Source organism: Bos grunniens, chromosome 10, assembly GCF_055505025.1.
Source record: "Bos grunniens cultivar Pamir isolate PY7600 chromosome 10, Bosgru_T2T1.0, whole genome shotgun sequence".
NCBI classification, from domain to species: domain Eukaryota; kingdom Metazoa; phylum Chordata; class Mammalia; order Artiodactyla; family Bovidae; genus Bos; species Bos grunniens.
Window position 1 is genome coordinate 72,189,316 of NC_141174.1, and position 22,206 is coordinate 72,211,521.

The window sequence follows — 22,206 nt, forward strand, 5'->3', positions numbered from 1 at the left end:
TAACATTGACATGGAGGGGAGCTCATACCTGGTCTTATAAGGACAAGTATAATTATCAAAATATAGTGAATTCTCTTCTCTTAAATGGGGAACAAATAGGAGAGAAGGACTTAGCCCAGCAGGTAAAAGTTCTGCAACAACCATCCTCCAAAAATGTGAATGAGATCCCAAACTAAGAGAATCAGAAGAAGCTAATGAAAAATGAAGCATGGAGATGACAGCAGAGACAGCAATAGGAGATGAAGTAGGAGGACTGTGCTGAGTAAATTTCTGGCACGGTTCCCCATTGGTTTTTACCTCCCTGGGAAAGTGTAGAGTTGGGAGGGCAGACTGACTTTAAAAGGCAGAGACAAGACTGATCAGACATCTACACCCTATGCAGCAATGTGAAAAGAACAAAGAGGTTAAAAAGAAAGTGAGAAAAGACATTATCATACTTCAGAGAAAAACAGCCAAAAATGTAGTCCAGAGACTTTTTTGTAGTTGGAACCACAAAGCCCCTGAAATGTAAAAACTAGTCATTAAGTTTAAAGAGAATCTTAAAGTCCATGACATATACACATGAACTGCATAGAAGCAGAAAAAAATTCAGATGGAAAATCTGAATGCAGTAAAGAGAAGGAAAAAGCTAGAGAATTGACCTGTGACTAATAAACAATTGTAAACTCCCTAGTACAATCTACTGTAATAAATAATAAGAAGCAGAAATACACCTCTACAATATGCCTGCAATAAATAATAACAAATAACAAGTATCTGTAGAATTATTTATAGTGCCTGAAGCATGTATTTTGACATATATTATTTCAACTAATCTTGTAAACCACCTTGTGAGATAAGTGTAAATCATGTCAAAAATAGAATGCCAGTAGATACTTATCTATTGAGAGATAAATGGCCAAGAAGGAAGATTCCAAATAACTATATCCTGTCCTATACTAATCTCTCCACAAGCTCCCCGAATTAAAAAAAAAAAAAAAATGCTCAAGGAGATAAAGAGTAATTTATTACTGTCTTACTAACTGGGGCTTTGACCCAACACTGACATGGATTCCTAGCCTTCTTGTATGGGCCATGTGGAAGACTTTTTCTGCCCTAGCAATGTAGACTTAAGTAAAGCAAAGTCGAAGAAACTCTAAAGACCAATGCAGCTTCTTACCACCATGGTCCAAAGCCTGACTGTCAAATCTGACCATTCCAATGGAAGAAAAGACCAATCTGGAATGCATGTGCCAATAAGCCAGAGTAGAAATTCAAATCAAGAGAGTGGCTACCCTAGATCTCAGTCTTCTAAGTCACTCTCACTTCACCTTCCAAGTGACAACCCAAGAGACGGCCTGTTCCCTCTCAAGGTAACTTATACAAACTTGTGGGGCAGGGATGAGAGTATCTAATAGGGTCACATTCAAGTGTAAGCCAGTCTTTAACATGGCACAGCTCTTAGCACGGTGTCACAAAATGAACCCAAGCAATTCACAGCAGCAATCCTCCAGCGAAGAAACCCTCAGGTTCTTTCTCCTACAAAGCAGTGTGAGTGTCCTCACTTTAAGTTGTCAATGGCTTAACTAAGAACATGCAATAATAAGAAATGAAATCAGAAATGGAACCCAGATTTTCTATTTAAAGTTCCATGCTCTTAGTTAAAAACTTTGTTGTATTAATCAAATCTTCCTGATATAATTTGTATATTCACAAATACACATTTGTTTCCTAACCCCCAACTTCAAAACTCATCTTGGGGAGTAAAAATGCCTGAAGCAAGCCATTTTTACATACTAAATGAAACAGTGATTTTGTTGTTTTGCTAACGTTCTCTTTGAAACATTCACATTAGTGCTCAAGAAGGGACTTGAGACTGAGGACTGTGACCCTGATTCATACTGCTGTATTTGCTACATGTGAGAAGAACACAAAGCAGTTGCAGACCTGGGGCCATACGTATCTGGTTATCATGAAGCAGGGCTATTGTGTTCCTCAACATCTTTGCAAACACAGAGGAAAGCCCCAGAAGTTGGAAATCTTATTCTAAGAATCAAGGTTCTGTATTAAGGGAGTACTATGACCTGCCAACAAGTTGATGGGTATATTTTGGAAGCCATTTTTACCTAATATTTTCCCCCAGGAGAGCTCATTTGGTTTTAATAAAAGTCCTCAATAAAAATGGATGACCTAGTGCATCATTTCTCTTGCTTCTAATTTAAGAAGCTGGTACATAAAAGCATAGAGAGTGTGAAGGAAATGGATCATGACCTTATGACATTTGGCATGATTTCTGAGGCAGGTGTCAGATAGGTTCATAAGCAACTATCTTGCCAAATCTTATCAAAACCTAAATGACAAAAAGAGAAGAAAAAAAATACACACTTTACAATTGACATCAAAAAGGAAGTCATTTTATTTTTAGTACATTTGCTTTGGAGGGAGAGCCAACTAATTGGAAAGAGTCCATAATTTAACCAACATCAGATCTCCATATAACATTCCCCGCTGAAACTTAATAAATGTTAGTTTCCAGATTCACTGACTTTATAGTTTTCTCTAGTTAATGATCAGCAAGCACCTTTTATTACTTTAAATGAAAACAAAATGAAGACCTGAAATCTCACGATCAAGAATGATTTCTGGCAGACAAGCAAAATTGTTTGGTCTATTTTTATGGTTGATATAATTGTATTCAAAACCCATAAACAATGTACATCCACTTCAATACTTTTCATCCCATCTTTGGTCATAAACTTTAATTAAAACAAAACATCCCTTAGCTAAATCAAAGGAAGTGCCATTGAAATAATATAAACACCTGAGAAAACTTTGGGCTGTTTTCATGCTCAAGTCTGATTAGATGGAAAAGAACCAAGCCCTTGTGTCAGTAGACCAACCAATGGAGTGTGTGATTATAAGCACTTTCTCTAGTACTAAAGATCTTTGACATAGCTCCTAGGGAAAGTGGTGCCAAATTCCTCTATTCCAAGAGAGGGTTTTCCACTTGGAGTCTGTGGTATCTCTAAAGGCTATCTTTCACAAGCAAAGTGTCCTCTATTTAGTTGTCAGAAGGCCTGTCTATCGCGGGACTCAGGCTGTCTGTCCCATTTGGCTGATGTCAGAAACTTATGCTAGAGTTATGGCAGAGAAAACATGTTTTCCATTACGCCTGCACCAAAGTGTTGATTAAGGTGGCACATGTCAGACCTGGGAGTAGCCAGCACTCAAAAACAGTATAGACCTTTTGCAGATGCTGAAATTGTTTCCAGAAAATTCAGCATCTCAGCTTATCTTTTTTCTCTCTGTTTAAGAAAGGAAAGAACACAGGGCATTTTGCCCTTATTTTTAAACCAGCAGTTTAATCATGTCTGATTTTTTTTTTTTTTTTACCATATTCAGACATTTCCTTTGTGTTTGTAGTCAAAGAAACTTTTGATAATTGCGAAGTAGATTCTATAAGAAACAAGGACTTCAATTTTTACTTGATATCTGGTGCTCTCCATAAAGGGTGCTCTATACAAGAAAATGATTTTTAACATTTTTTAGAATTCTGAGCCCTTTCAAAATCTATCAAAACTATGCACTCTTTCTCAGAAAATAATTGTTCAAGATCACAAACCTATGTGGAACATCTAGAGTTCCAAGGGACTCAGGTTAAGGACTATGGTCTAAGTGAAGCCAGAGGTCATCATATAGCTGGCAGACTGAGCTTTATAGCAGATAGGAAAAGAATTTCTTCACAAAACCTAAATACTAATGAGCCCATATAATTTAAGCAGCTGTTAGCAGTTGGTAGATTCTTCTCATCCTGGAAAGTAGTAAAAAGCAGAGGTTATCCCAAAGGCCAGGAAACCCTTATGTGTAAGTATCCTTAGAAGGCCAACTCCTTACAGAATATAATGGTTTCCAACAACAGATAGTCTAAACTATTGATATTGGGTGGGCCAAAAAGTTTGTTTGGGTTTTGTGTAACATCTTATAGAAAAACCCAAATGAATTTTTTTTGCCCACGCAGCACACTGTTTCAGAATCAGAATCACGGACATAGAGAATAGATTGGTGGTTGCCAGAGGTGGGGATGGGTGGGAGAGGGATAGCTTGGGAGTTTGGGATTAGCTAATGCAAACTGGCATATATAGAATGGATAAACAAGTTTCTACTGTATAGCTCAGGTAACTATATTCAATATCCTGTGATAAACCATAATGGAAAAAATAGATAAAAGAATGTGTATATATATATATATATATTTACATATATATATATATGTAAAAACTGAGTTACTTTGCTATACAACAGTAATTAACACAATATTGTAAATCAACTACACTTCCATTTAAAAAACTATGTTGTTTCTCCTTAAGGAAATACACAAAGTCTCAGAGTGATGACTAGGCTTGCCAGATCTAGCAAACAAAATGCAGGACACCTCAGTTAAATTTGAATTCTAGATAAATGAGAAATAATTTTTGATATAAGTATGTCCCAAACATTCCATAGGGCATGTTTATACAAAAAATCATTCGCCATTTATCTGAAATTAAACTTAACTGGGTACCCTGTGTGTTAGCTAACAACACTTTAAGAACTCAAAATTTTACAGTAAGATCACTGGCTGCTCCCGACAGTGAGATCTGAGTTTCTAATATTTTATAAATAATAAGTAATCAGAATTACTACTAAATTTCACAATGTCACATCAACAAACCCTTGGGCTATAAGCAGTTAAGGCAAGTCAAAGTGATAAGATTGATATTCACCATTCTGATTTTTGCCCCTAACTATCATGCGAAGTGTTGACTCATTGGAAAAGATCCTGATGCTCGGAGGGATTGGGGGCAGGAGGAGAAGGGGATGACAGAGGATGAGATGGCTGGATGGCATCACTGACTTGATGGACTTGAGTCTGAGTGAACTCCAGGAGATGGTGATGGACAGGGAGGCCTGGCGTGTTGCAATTCATGGGGTCGCAAAGAGTCGGACATGACTGAGCGACTGAACTGAACTGAACTGAACTGAATCTGACTCTGGTTCGTTAATCCTTTTGTTCTTCTTTCACTCACCCCTAAATTTGGGTACTTGACAATCTTTGGTCTGCAATCCTGTCTATTCTTTATCCTTTCAATTTCTTTGAGTTTTCATTTACCCTACCACATCAGTATTTTTACTAATGACTCCACAATCCATACTGCTATTTATTCTAACCCCAGACTTATTTTTCCATTTGCCTCCTGAGTCTTAAGTCAGAAATGGACTCATTAAACCCTGCTACCAAATAGCAAATCATCATTTGTCCTCTTATTTCTTTTTTCCTTATTTTACATTCCTAGAATTCGTTGACTAAATCCTCTATATCTAGAGTTAAATATTTTGCTATCCACTGCCTCCACTACCTCCTTTCATTTCCCTTTTCCTATACTCGAGTTCAGACCCTAATCATTTCTTTCCTATATTATTGCATTAGCCTTGAATTCATTTCCCCACATCTAGTCTTTTGCCACTGCCACCACTGTTGAGTGTCTACCATGGATATATAAAAACAATAAGACTAATATTTTCCCTCAGTAAAAATACATTCCAGTAAAGCAGGTAAAATCATGCACAGAGAGTTACAAAGGAATGTAATTGGTCCCTGGTGAGAGAATAGCACAAAGTACAGCAGTTACAGAAGTATGTTAGTGTATGGGTGATGGTGGTAGAAAGAAATTCTGATGCTTGGATGTGATAATACCTGAAATGTTTTAAATTAGATCACCATTAGCCATTAATCAGGGGGACTGCAGTTCCAAGAAGAAAGAATACCATATACAAACATATGACAATATAAAAAAATATGAGAATTTCAGGAAACTTTAGTAGTCCATTATGGCTGGGATGGGCTTCCCAGGTAGCTCAGCGGTAAAGAATCTGCCTGCCAATGCAGGAGATGCAGGAGACACAGGTTTGATCCCTGGGTTGGGAAAAATCCCCTGGAGAAGGAAATGGAAACCCACTCCAGTATTTTTGCATGGAAAATTCCACGGACAGAGGAGTCTGGCAGGTTACGGTCCATAGGGTCACAAAGAGGCGGATGTGACTGAGTGACAGCATGCCCGCACATGGCCAGGATATGTGATTCTAAGACAGAAGTCATGAGGTTGCACAAGTGAGGTGACCCATGTAAGCCAGTGTAGTAATTTAGATTCTACCATGAAAGCAATGGAGAGTCTTTGAAGCTCTTTGTGTAGAGTGATGACATGATCAGATTTGTATTTTGAAAAAGGGTGAGAAAGGACATGAAAAATATTTTTTAGGTGGCAGTGCCTGGAACAGAAACATAGTGAGATACTATTGCAGAGATCTCTGTGGAAAGGATGAAGGCCTTTCCTAAGTCAATAGCAATAATGATACAAAGAAAATATCCAAGAGACATTTAGGAAGAAGATTTTAGATTACTTGGTGATGGGTTATGTGTAGAAAATAAGAAAAAGCATTTCTTTGACTATATGAAGGCTTGTCTTTTTCTACAGTAGTGATATTAAGTACCCAAAAACTAAGGTAATACTTTACTATAAACCATTTCAACATAAAATATTTTGCATTTGTCACTTGACGTATGCTATTCTTTAAGCGTTGCCATGTTGCGGGGGAGGGGCAGTTTTTCCCTTGGGGGAATATGATAAAGTCTGGAGACATTTTTGGTTGTCAGAAAAGGGAAGATAAGGAGAAGAGTGCCAGTAGACCAGGGCACAGGACCAATGCACAGGACAGCCCCTGACAACAAAGAATTATCTGGTTTCTATTCTTAGTGCCAAAATATCCACAGTGGCGAGGTTCAGCCACTCTGTCATACAGTATCAAGTGGATCTCTTACCCCGAAATGTAAGGCTCTTCAAAATATTTCCCAACTTCCTTTCCAGACTAAATTCCTATTGCCCTCCAAGTGCTGGATAGATCAAGCAAAAACTATCTATTCCTCATTTCCCAAATATATCTCTCACTTTTCACCTTACCAATTTTGCTTTTACTATTATTCTCTCACCCAGGAACATTTTCACATTACCTGTTGGGCTTCACCCCACAAGCCTACAAGTTCTGTGCTTGCTCAGCCTCAAGACCAAAGAAAGAGCCCAGAGTCCGGAACAGAGACATCAGTGGCTTAATGGATGGAGGTGGGGTGGGGGAGCTAATGCATCTGAAGCAAAGTCCTGGAGCAACATCCCACTGTGTGCATGCACAATGAGCAGGACACGGTGGTAGTCTTTGCTCCTAAGAAGGAGAGGAGATTGCCCTATAGGAGGAATTAACTTCAGGTTGGCTTATTGTTTACCAGGGAAATCAGCAGAGGGGCGATACCCCTCACCACCCCATTTGATAAGTTAGCACTACCTGGGGCCCTGGGGCCAGTATGTAGGAAGGTCAGTCCTATGCACAGGGTTTAGGAAAAACAGGCATTAGTCTCTAGCAGGGAATGTACAGACAGCAAGAGAACAGCTATCTTGAGTGACATAACCATATACCACCCCTCCCAATTCCCATTTGATTGTGGAAGTACTACTACTGTCTCCTCCACGAAGTCTTTTATAATTTGCCCTTCCAGATAAACTGTCTCCCTCCTCTGCATCCGTTTTGTGGCATTCATTACACTGTGCCTGGTAAATGTACTATTACTTGATTGACTTTGTCTTATGCTCCTCCTTGAAGAAAGACCCTAACAGGTCAAGCACAGTTCCTTCAACAAAGTAGCATTCAATAACTATTTGTTAAAATTAAGCATGATTTTCTAAATCATGTTTGAAATCATTAATGCCTAGGCTTCTCTTATATTCATGGGGACAATTCAGAACTGACAGGCTCTCAATTATAAATGCTAAATGATATGTACTGCCAGTAAACTATAACCAATACTTAGTTCTATAAATATTGTGCTTTCTTAGAAATTCGACGTGCTTATCATCACAGTCCATGGAATATCTTAGTTTTGTCCTTAAGTTCTCATTCCAGGCCAGGTTTTGGATTTGCTTGGTAGAATAGATGCTTAAGATTCCTTATACATCTTTACACACTGATTTACCTGTCTACCAGGTGTTCTACATTGCCCTCCAACTGCTCATTTTAAGCTATTTAATTCTGCAATGCATGTTTCATTGATGATATCCTTAGAAAATTTTTCTGCCTGGTAAAATAAAACCTGTTCCTTGTCAGCTTAATAGATCATTAAACTACTTCATAGAAACACTGGGAAATATGAATGGTATGGATGGCTAAGACTTTGCTTCTAGATTTTTATTTTATTGCCTTTTGACTTTTATAAGACCTACTTTGAGACAAGAATTGAATATTGCTTGGTTCTCTGAGGGCCATGCACTCATGACAGACATTTCCTTTGCCCACGCACTAACTCATTTCTACCACCTCTGAGAAAGTCTTTTTTCCCCCCAAACCCAGTAAGGTCAATGAAACTGAAAAGCGTCTGTGGGTCACCATGTTACTTATTGTATGCAGTGAGGGTAGGCTCAGTAGTTCTGGTTGTTGCTGCTGCTATGTTCGGCTTTAGGATGTGTATAACAGCCTCAACAACAGAACATGAACAAATCTTCAGCAGGCAAGTGATGAAGAAACCAAACTGCCTTCCAAGCTATAGAGAAATTATCTCTCTTATACAGCTGGTAAAAAATAAATCTAGACAAAGTATACTTTTTCCAAAGCAGATATTTGCAAATCATCTGGACCAGGATGGCTTTATATACCCAGAATGCACAAGGACACCCAAGGAGGCACAGGGAGGCACAAGGATGAAGGATCGGCTCCAATTCTCCTCTTCTGTCTTAGTCTATAACTGGTGTCAGTTAGTACTCCAGGAGACAGGTAGATAATATATGATAATAATACAAACAGAGATGAAGTCCTAAGAAGCCAATTTCTCCTGAGAAAATTAAAATTTGGAAAAAGAACGGTTGTCATTTTTAAAATTTAGGTATAAGCAATATATAACATTAGCTTCAGGTGTACAACATGATTTACTACTTGTATGTAGAGTAAAATGACCACCACTATATGTTAACATCCACATCTTTAATATTTTCTTAAAGTAGCTATTCTAGCTAGAATAATAAGCTATTTACTTCAATCCAGTGGAAAGCCACTGGACTGACATGGGGTAAATGCATTTTTCTTATTTATGCCTGATCAAATGTGAACATATTTCACTACAATGTGAAATATGCAGACTATGGATCACATCTTATTCATCTTTGTCTTCACATCACCTGGCCCAGAGCTTTGTATGTTTAAGTGTACAGTAATCGTCATTGAGTTCTTATTTGTTCAGTTTTGGGATGGAGACAGGTGTGGTCTTCCATGACTCTACCAAGCCCCTTTAACTATCAGTTCTCTGTATATACTGGTAAGTACTAAGACCAGTTTTCAGATGAAATTATCAGCTAAAATTTATCATACTGATATAAATGTATTTGTCCATCATGAAATTTGAAAGAAAATAAGAAAACAATTATTATTAAGAAAGAAAAATTGAGGAAAATCATTAAAATTATAATACTAAGAAACAAAATACATTTAACTGTTAAAATGATCAAAATAGTAAAACAGTGGAATTTTTTAAATTATGTATTTTAACCAAGTGTTTAAATTGTCCAAATGCCTATTGTGATACATTGTTTTGATACAATAATAATAATAACGAAATTAAATCCAGTAAGCTATAAGTAAAGGCCATTAAACTGCAATTTTCACTTTCAAATCACTACCTCTAACAGCATCCTGTCCAAAGTATTCAAATAACATTCAAGATCTACTTAACGGCAACTCCAGCCAACATAAAGTGAAGCACTTATTTGTCGATTATTTGTTAAATATTACAACTTTTATAACAAGGATTCTACACAGATAATTACAAAACACCTTTTACATCTTCCAAGACCTTCCACGCACTGCTTTGATTATTATATTCCTGAGGTGAACAGGACAAACATCTTTCTTCCCAGTTTACAGATAATAAAACAAGTACAAATTTTAAATAACTTGCCTTCATACATCTGCTTTCAGTGAAGGGTAGAGAGAGCAATGACACTCAGCAAATTCCAAGGCAGATTGTGCCTGCCTCCTATATTCATTTTGTATGTGTGTGTGATCAGTTGCGTCCAATTCTTTGAGACCCTTGGACTATAATCCACCAGGGTCCTCTGTCCATGGGATTTTTCAGGCAAGAATACTGGAATGGGCTGCTATTTCCTCCTCTAGGGAATCTTACTGACCCAGGGATAGAACACGAGTCTCCTACATCTTCTGCATTTCAGGAGGATTCTTTACCTGTCAAACCATTGGGGAAGCCCATATTTATTTTACCAAAACATATATAGAAGAGTTCTAGCATATCATAGGCACTCAGTCATTGCAATCATTCACCTATTCAAAAGAGATACTGAGTATTAATAATGAAGGAAGGAGTAAAAGTCCTCTGACCCTAAAACCAGAGTTTTATCTTAAATGTATAGGTGGTAAATTCAGAATCTAAGTGGAGAATACTATGGTGTAGCACCCAAGTTCCCCTACAGGACTGAGGCTTTCTTTCTCCCAACTCACAGATCACATTTCCTATAGAAATTTCTCTTGGCCAGTGGAAACTATTGTGCCCAAGTTTATGGTTCTCCCTGGAGTCCAATTGTTTCCAATGACTGGTCAATGCAAGATTTAAAAGCCTGGGCCCTTTCCTCAATTTGGGAAATCTTCAAAGGATCATTCCAAAGGAAATCTTCAAAATTCCCTGTGGGAACATTTTGAGGCTGTTACTGCAACCACATTATAGTTCAGTTTCTTCAGCTGCCCAATCCTGCTACCCTTTGTCTCTCATAGGTGTTATTCTGGAAAGGTGCCTCAATAAACCTCCTACATTCAAGTCTCCAAATCTCAAGTATGTTTCCCAGGATCCTGAACTGTGATGGTTAGCACAGGAGTCCTATGGGACATATTCTATAGTGGGATTTTCATTTCTGGAAACATCCAGAGTCTCATTAAACTTTCAAGTGCTTCTTGGTTACTTTGGGTTCCTGGGAACAAGAGATTAGGAGATAGAGAAAAAACTCTTCATCCTAACAGAGACAACTGACCCTCATAATCAGGAAGATGTGAGTCTATTTTCACATAAAAAGGAAAAGGAAGAATAAGTTTTGTGCCCTGGTGCTCTACTAAGACATCTCTTGGCAATTCCAATGGCCAGTTTTAATGGCAAATGATCAAGTACCTCAGTCATGTACTAAGAAGAATATGGTGACCATAGGCTCATGAATTAGAGTTTAGTAACCCTTGCAGTAAGCCACCTGGATAAGCAGAGTTCTTAATCAAAGGTGAGGGAAAATTTGGAATGCATAGTAAAGGAAGGAGAGGATAAATATTAGGGACAGCTTTGAGACCAGTTGTCCTGACTGGGGCTAGAGTTCCTCTTGACTTTCTCATGAAGGTTTACACAGGAAAAGTAACCAACCAGAATGAAGTAGCTCTTCCCAGATGGGTTGACTTATTATATGAAGCAAGCAGATTTTAGTGGCAGAGGGACTGGGCTATATTGGATCTGTAGTGTGCACCCGATATTTCGCCGAGGACCAAGCCTTTTATTTTCTCAACTGTAACCCTCTCCAAGAATTGCCCTTGGCCAAAGAGAGCTGCTTGACATAGGGAGAGACCACATACAATGGCTGATCACTGCAAGGGTGCAAAAGTTCAACCCCCTTGCCTCCTCTTGAGACATCTTTAAAAGAATATTCTAGCTTCAGCGCTCCCTCTGAGTTGGCTGAAGCTATTGTTGCAACTGTATCACAGTTTGATTCATCCCTCTGTCCAGTCCCACTTTCCTTTGCTACTCAGTAAACTGCCTGCAACCAAATAGCCAAATCAGTCTGTTTCCCAGGGAACTTTGCCTTTGACAATCAAAAATCCAACTGGATATAATTTCATCCTTTATATTATACAGTCGTAAATGATCCAAAATTTGTTTTTTCTTCCTCTGAGTCAAAATTTGTCTTTCAGGTGACAGAAACAAAAGCAAAAAAGCAAATTACTTAATTTTCCTCAAATGGTTTTTGTTCTTGGGTTGTGATCACCTTGATGTGCTATGCGTTGTTGCTCAGTCCTATACCAACTCTTTGCGACCCCATAGACTGTAGCCTGCAAGGCTCCTCTGTCCAAGGAATTCTCCAGGAAAAAGTACTGGAGTGGGTTGCCATGCCCCCCTCCAGGGGATCTTCCCAACCCAGGGATTGAACGCAGGTCTCCTGCATTGCATGTGGATTCTTTACCATCTGAGCCACCAGGGAAGACCAGGTTGTGATCACCTTACTTATCAGGAAATTGACTATAACAGTATTGAGTTTAATTTTATCTTATGCAGTGGCTTTTTTTCTTTTTTTAACAGCAAATAGTTTATAAGGCTCATCTGCCTGCTGACTCAGAACCCATGTGGTAGCAGGTCTGATAAAATAGATTGTCATGATCTATTAAATCAATAATCCATGCACTAAAGAAAATTTACACTATAAGTTCCACTTTACTCTCCAATATGCATCACTCACTACAGAGTTTGGAGGTGGGGGGAAGCCAGCTGCTGCAATGGTGCATAAAGAGGTAATTTCTAGGTTTTTTTCCTTCTGTGATACTTGGCTCACTCAGTGAAATTTAGTCCTAGGCATTCTAGTCAATCATATCAAAATTTAGCATCACAGAACCAGAGAGACATCAAAGTGAACAGAACCTCAAGAGATCATTTCATGAAGCCTGACTCAAAGCAAGTTTGCTTAATTATTTCAAATACATTATTTTCTAAGGTATTCTTAAAGCTTTCAAAAAAGTTACAAAATGCAGGATCCCCAAATCCTTATTGATAACAAATTCTTACGCAGGTGATAATAGATTTTTTTCAATTCCTTTGTATTGGATAAGTAATGCATTTGGTCACTATATTTCTAATCACCTTTCCTATAGTTGGAGGAAAGACTGTTTAAACTTTTCTTTAATTAACTTATTTTAATCTTTTGTTATACCTTATTTAACAATCTTACTTCTAAGTTTAAATTTTTCTGTTAAACATACAGGACCAGAGCTAAAAATGTAATTGAATAAAAATTAGTAGAGCTGTCAACAGAGACATTTAATCTTATGTTGCTGTTCAGTCACTCAGCCGCGTGTGAATCTTTGTGACCCCATGGACTGCAGCACTCTAGGCTTCCATGTCCTTCACTATCTCCTAGAGTTTGCTTAGATTTTTGGCCATTGAGCCCATGAAGCTATCTAACCATCTCACCCTTTGCTGCTCTCTTCTCCTTTTGCCTTCAATCTTTCCCAGCATCAGAGTCTTTTCCTTGTGATCACTAAATAAATTTGATTAATTTGTGGCTGAAACAGTCGATTGACTCATGAAAATTTCCTTTCTAACCACTCAGTAGCAAGAAAGTGAACAAAAACCAATGCAGCAAAGACAATGGACCAAAACTATCGAAAAAGAGCTTAAATCTTCAATGGCATCTTTGAGCAACTGATCAATAGCATCAGCACCTATAATTGCCTGTCTCCTTACCTCCCACTATATGAGAATAATAAAACTTGTTTCAGTCATTCATCAGGTGTTCTGCTACCTGCAGCCCAGCACAATCATAATTGATACCATGATCAGTATAATGAGGTATTTTGAGGTATTTACTGTGAGACTTCTACCAGTGAGATATATCCAGCATTAGTTTTATTGGAAGTATTCAGTATACTACCTATTGGGCTTCCCTGATGGCATAGTGGTAAAGAATCTGCATGCCAATGAAGGAAACACAGGTTTGATTAGAAAGATCCCCTGGAGAAGGAAATGGGAACCCACTTCATTATTTTTGCCTGGGAAATCCCATGGACAGAAGAGCTCAGCAGACTACAGTCCATGGGGTTGCAAAAGAATTGGACACGACCTTGCAACTAAACAATTCTACCTATTATCCATTGACATCATTTTCATTAATGCAAAATATTTCTCAAACTTTGTAAGTTGCTTTCCTTCCCTATCTGCACCATTCTTCTCAGTCCATGAGGGGACAGAAAATGATGAAAGCAATGTTGGCAAGAGAGAAAGCATAAGGTAAATTATAGTGTCTTTGGTTTTAATATTACTACATGTTGCTCATAAGTATTCTGGATGAAATTATATCATTCTGGCTTTGGTGTGTGGGTGGAGAGGGACGTGGGCAGGGAGAAGAATCCTTAGTCATCTCAGTATCCTGTTGCATCTGAATAATTTTTTTCTGTGGGTGTCTTTTTTCCATTCTTTGCAACATGAATACTAATGAGACAAGCATACTGAAACTTCACTCAAAATTATTTCTTTAAAGAAGAATGCCTGGCAAAGGCAGTTCATTTACCGACTAATAAGGATTCCTTTTCAATAACAAAGGTCTTTTCAGTAAATTTGGCCATCCATTGGTTGGTTCTGTAGCTTCAGTTTCACTGACAGCATCATAATGAGATTCCAGTTTTTATTTTGTGGCCATAGGAAGCAGTCATTTGCAAAAATGTTATATGCAACAATATTATCAGTAGGCTCAGAATATTAGTCTTCTGAATGCTACCCATAAACATCAACAATTTCTTTGGAAGATGTTATTTATTTCTTGTGTTTGAGGAACAAACTTACTTTACAGATATGAAAATACAGGGTTAATGGAAAAACATCATGCAATGTCAATTTTTTCAGATATTTGCACAGTTGTTTCTAAAATAAACACACAAAGAAAGGGAAATTGAGAAATAAAGAGAAGAATAGGGAATAATTATTCACAGTGTAAATGCCAAATCATTTTAGTTTTCTTAAAGTATTTTCATATTCCTGAGCTCATGCAAAGAAATAGAAGAAAACAATAGAATGGGAAAGACTACAGTTCTCTTCAAGAAAATTAGAGATATCAAGGGAAAATTTCATGCAAAATGGGCACAAAAAAGGAAAGAAATGGTATGGACCTAATAGAAGCAGAAGATATTAAGAAGAGGTGACAAGAATACACAGAAGAACTATACAGAAAAGATCTAAATGGCCTAGATAATCACGATGATGTGATCACTCATCTAGAGCCAAACATCCTGGAATGTGAAGTCAAGTGGGCTTTAGGAAGCATCACTATGAATAAAGCTAGTGGAGGTGATGGAATTCCAGTTGAGCTATTTCAAATCCTAAAGATGATGCTGTGAAAGTGCTACACTCAATATGCCAGCAAATTTGGAAAACTCAGCAGTACCACAGGACTGGAAAAGGTCAGTTTTCATTCCAATCCCAAAGAAAAGCAATGCCAAAGAATGTTCAAACTACTGCACAATTGCACTCATCTCACACACTAACAAAGAAATGCTCAAAATTCTCCAAGTGAGGCTTCAACAGTATGTGAATCAAGAACCTCCAGATGTTCAAGCTAGATTTAGAAAAGTCAGAAGAACCAGAGATCAAAATGCCAACATCCATTGGATCATAGAAAAAATAAGATAATTCTGGAAAAACATCTATTTCTTATTCATTGGCTACACTAAAGTCTTTGTGTGGATCACAACAGACTGTAGAAAATTCTTAAAGAGATGGGGATACCAGACCACCTTACCTGCCTCCTGAGAAGTTTGTATGCAGGTCAGGAAGCAAGAGTTAGAACCGGACATGGCACAATGGACTGTTTCCAAATTGGGAAAGGAGTATGTTAAGGCTGTATATTGTCACCCTGCTTGTTTAACTTATATGCAGAATACATCATGAGAAATGTTGGACTGGATGAAGCACAAGCTGAAATCAAGACTGCTGGGATAAATATCAAAACCTCAGATATGCAGATGGCTCCACCCTTATGGCAGAAGGCAAAGAGGAACTAAAGAGCCTCTTGATGAACGTGAAAGAGGAGGGTGAAAAAGGTGGCTTAAAACTCAACATTCAAAAAACTAAGATCATGGCATCCGGTCCCATCACTTCATGGCAAATAGATGGGGAAACAATGGAAACAGTGGCAGACTTAATTTTGGGGGACTCCAAAATCACTACAGATAGTGACTGCAGCCATGAAATTAAAAAAACGAGTGCTTCTTGGAAGGAAAGCTATGACCAACCTAGACAGCATATTAAAAAACAGAGACATTACTTTGCCAACAAAGGTCCATCTAGTCAAAGGTATGGTTTTTCCAGTAGTCATGTACGGATGTGAGAGTTGGACTATAAAGAAAGCTGAGTGCCAAAGAATTGATGCTTTTGAACATCAAAGGAGAACATCTCAAGGAGAAGATTCTTGACTGTCCCTTGGACTGCAAGATCAAACCAGTCAATCCTAAAGGAAATCAGTCCTGAATATTCATTGGAAGGACTGATGCTGAAGCTGAAGCTCCAATACTTTGGCCACCTGATGCAAAGAACTGAATCATTAGAAAAGACTCTGATATTGGGAAAGATTGAAGGCAGAAGGAGAAAGGGACAACAGAGGATAAGATGGTTGGATGGCATCACCAACTGGATGGACATGAGTTTGAGCAAACTCTGGGAATTGCAATGGACAGGGAAGCCTGGCATGTTGCAGTCCATGGGGTCGCAAAGAGTTGGATACAACTAAGCAACTGAACTGAACTGAGCTTATGAAAGTAGTGACCATGTCCACTGAGCTATAAATATTTTTTTTGTATTTGAAAGTCAAAGCAACTAGAGCTCAGTAAGAATTCTTAATCTGTGACAAGGTTTTATAAACTAAGAAAAAGAAAAAAACTCATTCCTTAAGGAAATGAGAGAACCTTGGCCTCAGGATAAAAGTGTGCTGAACACAATTCAATGATATAAAACATCCTATTCTCCCACACACTGTTTTTAATCAAGAGGTTATTATAAAATCACATTACAGGCCATCATAGGAACAGGAGATAACATTCTGAAGTTTATCCATCATGCTTGTCAAAAATCAATAGGAATGTGTAAGATCACACATAGATGTCATCAATTATTCATCTGCCTTCTTCAGCTCTTAAATGATCATATAATTCTCTACTTTTAAAAGGAGTTTATTTTCTTTATTGAAAACTATAGAAGAACCGAGTACCTACGAGTCTTATGTAAAAATATCATAATTAGTGAACAAAAGATGCCAAACTCTATCAAGATTTATTGGGGATTTGCTATAATCAGACTAACTTAAGCACAAGTTTGTACCTTGCCCAATTTTATCTAAAGACTACATAATGAAAAACCATTTGACAAGTTGATTAATAATACTGAGCTGTTAAAGTTCAGCTGAGTGAGCAATTAAACATTCCAAACAGCAATGAACCTTCAGAAGGTAATTTATGATAATTTTATGCACAAGAGCTCAGTGGCTTTTTAATTTGATAGAATGTTAGTAGCACGAATTTCTAACAAGGGAGTGTCAGGGTTCCATACATCATTGAGATTACTTAAACATTTCAAACGTGGCTGATGAATGAAGTTTCTTGAGATGCGAGGAGATACAGAAGGTGTTGGAAGGCTGAGATTATTCATCATATCAATTATTGAGAGTAGATGCACTGACATCACACTCCCTGATCATATTTTATGTCCACAGTAAAGATAAGTCAAGCTTGAAATAACAGACTTTCCCAACTACAATATCAGCAGGTAATTCAACTCCCTTTACCTCCCTCCCCTCCTTCTTACACCTTCCTTCAGACTCATTGCCCCTCTTCTCATCCTACCCAGATTTTAAATATCCAGACCCTTTACTGAAAAATCACAGAGAAACAAGCAAGAACAAAGACAATAAGAGAAGAAAGAAAGAAAAAATAGAGAAGTAAGAATGAGTACAATGCTAGAATCCATACTATAGACTCACAAAATCAGAAAGCTCTGGTGGAATACTTTAATTTAGCTCCCACTTTTTTCACCAGTATACAAATACACACACATACATACACCACACACTTTCAAAGAACACACACATGCACACATGTCAGATATGAAAATACCCTCTAGCACATCCCAGCAATGACTGTCCAGCCTCTTCTTTAGCACCTCCATATTTGAATTAACAAGCCACATCCCTGGCAGGCTTTTTTCTTTTCAGATCATTAAAAAAAACGGACACAGTGTGTTTTGAGCAGAAGAAAATTTCTTCTTGATGCAATTTCTACCCTTGAGTCCTCAAATTTTAAAACCAGAAGACACCTTGGAGATCTTTTAGTCTAGAGTCCTCACTTATAGCTCAAGAAGCATTATGCAGCCTGTTGACATGATTATTCAATCCACACATTTTTTTTTCTTTTTTAAAAGTTGAATGAATTACCCTTCTAGGAAAACTGAGCTACTTTATACAAAAATCTTGATTTCTAAACTGGAAAACTAGAAGCTTTTGAAACACATGTCCTTCCATTCCCAAATAGCAATATTTGTCTGGAGCTTGGTAGCAGCTGCCCTGTAAAAGAAATATGCTTTCTCCAGTTCATCACAAGCCACACCACCACCAATAGGCTTATATCTGGGCAGATGTACTCATGTGTGATACCAGACTGAACTGTAGAAATTTGAATTTGTTACTCCTTACTTAAATTGACCTTTTTGCTTTACAGTCTTGGAAATGAAACCAATAGTAATAACATGACTTTAACTAAGGTCACCAGCTAGTTAATGGCAGAACCGAAATCTTTTAACTCTTGATCAGTGCTCATTTCTTTACACTATAGTTTTAGCTCATCATTTTTCTCATTACTTCTGTGTGTTATCTTTTCATGTAGAAAAGGGAAAAGTACACTAATCATAATACAAGTATGCCTCTTTATTAATTTCTACTTAGGGAAATAAGAATAAGATAAACTAGGCTAAATTTAAACCATAAGCAATAAGATATTTTTAATACAGGGATGTTTTATTGTCTACTCAGTTCTCTTCATCTTTGATACAGATTCCTACCCTAAAATCAAATTAGCACATTAATTAGAAATTACACCATTAAAGTAATCACAAATATGCACAGTCTTTATACCTATTTTTGTTTTCTTCTATGTATGTTAGAGAGTTACGCAGCAAATATCAAATGCTGACATGTCAGTTATGTTTCTCTGCTATAAACACAGAAATTGACTGCAAGATCATTGTGACTATTTCCTAATGCTTTTATTTCATCAAATGGGTTGGAAAACAAACCCAAACAAGTAAACACAAGCTCATCTAGCTATCATCTCTGCAGATGTCATTTCTTGGTAATGTGCTATCATAATTCATGTCAGGTAAACAGTCTTGCAGATGAAGTCAGAATTATTCAGGCTAGTTTCTTCATACCACCCTGTAAAGCTGTTTCCCCACACATAAGAAACTTCCACAAAGACTACTTGTTTATAGAGACCATGTGCCTCGTGATCCTCTTTTGTGTCTCTCCCTCCCTAGTAACAAGCATATGTTTTTAATGTTAACACTCCCTCATCTATAGAGACCATCTGCTTATTAAAAAGAGTGTTTTCCTCCTTTCTAAGCCAGCTTTTTTGCATGGTGAATCCTCTATGCCAGTTCCACAGACTCAGCGGAAGGAGAAAAAGCTATGGTTTTCAGTTCTAAATAAGATAGTTTGCGGCCTCTTAAGTAGAAGGAATAGAAGGTGCTCCTGTGGATTCAGAGAAAGAGAGCTGTCACACACCTGAGCACTGAAGCCTCCTTTTCTGCCCATGCAGCCAGTGGATAAAGTTCGAGGGCCCTATCTCTCTTCTATAACCACTACCTAACCTTAGAGATTCATGTACTTTATTTTCCATCTTTGAATCTGTGCCCAATCTTAGGAATACAGATATTATGATAATAAGATTTATGATCTTATGATATGATATTTCAAATATTATGATAATAAGATTTTTTTCATGGAGATTTCCATGAACACAGTACAATTAAAGTCTTGAGAGATGCATAGGAATTGACCACTTGGATAACTTACAGGCAGGGGGAAAAGTCCACATGCAGGGGGTTATAGTTCAAGAGCATGTGATGTATGAAAGGTCAAATTGCTTGATACTTTTAAGTTTAAGAAGCAAAAAACAAATGAAAGGGGACTGAAAAGACAAAATATAGAGAGTATGAAAAACTTCATAGCTATTTAAGGCTGATCTGGCTCATGATTCCTGAAGTTGAATTTTGATGCCTCTGGTTTGAAGAAGACAGATCTCAACTCAAATAAGAAAGGGAAAGAATAGTTGTTGCCATTGCCCTGATTTGGAGACTCAGAAAGGAGAGTAATTTTGGCACAAACTCCTTATATGGGATGTGTGTCCAAGAGCACAGGAGTCCTGAAAAACCTCAGCTGTCATCAACCTCATGGAGTCTTCTCCACCCAAACTGCAGCTGTTGTCTGCAAATTGCTCTGTATTGACTGGTAAAGAATGGGTTAAGAATGAACACTGTGTAATGTGGTACAGTAAACTTTCCCCCAATAAATCAGTGTTCATTCGTATTTGGAAGAAACTTCATAGCTTAACTGGGAGTTAGAAATGATGAGTAGGCAGCGGTGAAGAGCACAGTAAGAAACGAGGAGGAAGTGTACCCGCTCCTGACTAAACCGCCAACTCTTCACTTTGGAAGGAGAGAAGTGGCAGAAAATGGCAGGAAAGGTAAGCTGCTAGGATTAAGGACATTATGCCACGAGGACAAAAAGAAGCCAGGAAAGGAACTGGAAAAGTATCGGTAGTCAACAGGCCCAGATGCTTAAGTGCTCAAATTGGTAAATTTTGGAGTAAAAAGTGGCAAAATTAGTAATTGACTGTCCTGGGAACAGCAAAACAAATGATCACACTCTTAAAAGACACCAGGATTTAAAAGGCTGCCTCCTAACTGATCTCTCTTCTGGTTTCTCTGCTTCCCTCACAGCTTAATAGTTCCCTCACTTTCCAGTTTTCTCCAGCTTAATATTTGGTGTCACCACCTCAGTTCAGTTCAGTTCAGTCGCTTAGTCATGTCCGACTCTTTGTGACTCCATGAATCGCAGCACGCCAGGCCTCCCTGTCCATCACCAACTCCCGGAGTTCACCCAGACTCATGTCCAGCGAGTCAGTGATGCCATCCAGCCATCTCATCCTCTGTCGTCCCCTTCTCCTCCTGCCCCCAATCCCTCCCAGCATCAGAGTCTTTTCCAATGAGTCAACTCTTCACATGAGGTGGTCAAAGTACTGGAGTTTCAGCTTCAGCATCATTCCCTCCAAAGAAATCCCAGGGCTGATCTCCTTCAGAATGGACTGGTTGGATCTCCTTGCAGTCCAAGGGACTCGCAAGAGTCTTCTCCAACACCACAGTTCAAAAGCATCAATTCTTCGGCGCTCAGCCTTCTTCACAGTCCAACTCTCATATCCATACATGACCACAGGAGAAACCATAGCCTTGACTAAATGGACCTTGGTTGGCAAAGTAATGTCTCTGCTTTTGAATATGCTATCTAGGTTGGTCATAACTTTCCTTCCAAGGAGTAAGCATCTTTTAATTTCACGGCTGCAGTCACCATCTGCAGTGATTTTGGAGCCCCCCAAAATAAAGTCTGCCACTGTTTCCACTGTTTCCCCATCTATTTCCCATGAACCAGGTGACTAAAGCCAGAAACCTGTTTCCATGTTTCTCTCACCCCAGATGCTACTCTTTTGCTTAACAATCTGTATGCAGAAGAAGAAAATCTACACTCCTATCACAGTCTACACAGGTTTGCATGACTTGGCCCCTTGCCTGTCTCTTGAACCTCACCTTGTGTTATTTTGTCTTTTCTCTGTCTGGCCTTTTTTGTGTCTAGAATCAGTTAAACACTTTTCTGTTTTGTGGTCTTTTACTGCTGTTCCCTGTGCCTAGTATATTCATCTCCTAGTTCTTCATACATATGGCTTTTCATCTTTCATCTATTTTATTACTATTATTTATTTTGGCTGTGCTGGGTCGTTGTTGCTGCTCTGGCTTTCTCTAGTGGCAGCTAGCGGGAACTACTCTCTAGCTGTGATGCATGCTTCTCATTGCAGTGGCTTCTTTTCTGGAAGAGCATGGGCTCTAAGGCATGCAGGACTCAGTAGTTGTGGCTCCTGGTCTCTAGAGCTCAATAGCTGTGGCATACAGGCTTAGTTGCTCCATGGCACGTGGGATCTTCCCAGGTCAGGGATAGAACCCACATCTGCCCCATTGGCAGGCAGACTCTTCACCACTGAGGCACCAGGAAAGCCCTTCATCCTTCACCTTAACCCAGGTATCCTCTACAGTAGGCCTTC